General features: G+C 26.5%; 1 protein-coding gene across 1 annotated transcript in view; it reads right to left on the bottom strand.

Moving 5' to 3' along the window:
* Nucleotides 1–1,742, bottom strand: part of LOC106790879 — a 66,753-nt gene that overhangs the window by 56,839 nt on the left and 8,172 nt on the right. The gene's annotated exons all lie outside the window — the stretch shown is intronic.

The following is a 1,742-nucleotide window of genomic DNA, read 5'->3' as shown; positions in this document are numbered from 1 at the left end:
TAATATAACATAATAAATAAAATAATATATAATACATATAACATATGTAATAATATAATATAATATATATAATTTTCACATTTAATTAAATTAATTAAATCAAATGAAATGTAATTAATTTAATTGATTGTGAAATAACTAATCATTTGATCAATTTAATTAAATATAGATTTATTGTTAAAGACCACTTACATAATTATGGGAACAATTGGAAATAATGAATAAAAGGGGAAAACAAAACTATGTAATTACCAGTTAAAAAATTGATGATCGATTATTCGGCAGGGGTATTAAATCATTAAAAATAATCAAAGTTCATTGGTAGAAGTTACCAATGCGTGGGTGTAGGTATCACGTCTCAGAAAAATTGTTGACCTATAGGACACAGTCTCGGCAGGTACCTTCGTGCAATAAACACTCGAACGTGAAAGGGCTTCTTCGATTTTACTTTAACAGCAACAGGCGAGGAACCCTTCTTCTTCTTATTTTTCTTTTTCTATGAGTACAGGTTCTACAGGTACTTCTTTATAGCTAAATAATTTATTGCTTTTCCCCCCCTTGCATTATTCCTACGGCGAAACAATACAACCCATACCGAAGAGTTGTGTTCTTCAACGTGCCTGTTACGCGATCCTTTACCTAACTCGACCCTTCGAAGGTACTTTGAAAATAATGCCTCTCTCTCTTACTGTATTATCCGTGAAAGTATAAGAAATGTATTTATGATTCATTTTCTTCTTCTTCTTCTTCTTTCGTTATCCTTCTTGCACAATTCGTCAAATCAAAATCTAGTTTATATATTAAAAAATTTATTAATTTAATATATTATATATATGTATTCATTTATATTTCAATTTAAATTAAAATCTAATTAATAATTATAAGAAACGAAAGAAATGTGTATGATATATTAATATGAAATATATATAAATATTTTTTGTATTACTTTCACTTAGATAATAATAGCAGGCTCTCTCTGTAGTTAAAAAAAAAGAAATATAAATAAATAAAAGAGCTCGTTAAAAGACCAATCATTTAACGACAATGAAAAAGTATCCTAATTATAATCTATTATTGTACGCACACGTATATTATGCGAATAAATGATTTTAATGATACCTTTAAATAAGTCAAATTCTTTTGAAGAATTAACTTGAAATGCAAACATTTTAATATCATTAGGAAATCCTAAGCAATTCGTTTTCTAATCGTTTTAAAACTAACATTGAAAGGCATACGACAAGATTAGAATATCTAAGAAACCATATTAGGTAACTACGATGTGCTACGTGTTACTTTCTTAGGTTGTCGTTTGTAATCGTGAAGAATAATCGACGTCTGACATTTGATAAGCGTCTTGTGTCTGTGTGTCTAGTATAATAATCAAAGAAAATAAATATAATTACGTAATGAATTGTAATTAGAATTAACTGGTAATAAAATCTGTGTGCTGTACTACTTTCAATAAAAATCAAAACGAAAGCATACTAACACGTATGATTTTTTTCATAATAAATATTATTGTTACGAGTTAACCAAATTTCTCGATCTTACGAAAACGTTCAAACTTTTTAAGAGAGTGCAATGTAACATTATTATTATACATACTTACAAGTTTCAAGGATAAAAAAAAATTTTAAAGTAAGTTAAGATTTGAGAACTATTCAAAACTCGTTTCGTTTTTTCATATGTATGAAAAATATAGTTAACAAATATATAAACAATCTTTTATCTTGGAATAA

The sequence above is a fragment of the Polistes canadensis genome, unplaced genomic scaffold (genome assembly GCF_001313835.1).
Source record: "Polistes canadensis isolate GaletaPanama2010 unplaced genomic scaffold, ASM131383v1 scaffold_266, whole genome shotgun sequence".
Classification (NCBI taxonomy): domain Eukaryota; kingdom Metazoa; phylum Arthropoda; class Insecta; order Hymenoptera; family Vespidae; genus Polistes; species Polistes canadensis.
This window is presented reverse-complemented; position numbering and strand designations above follow the sequence as displayed.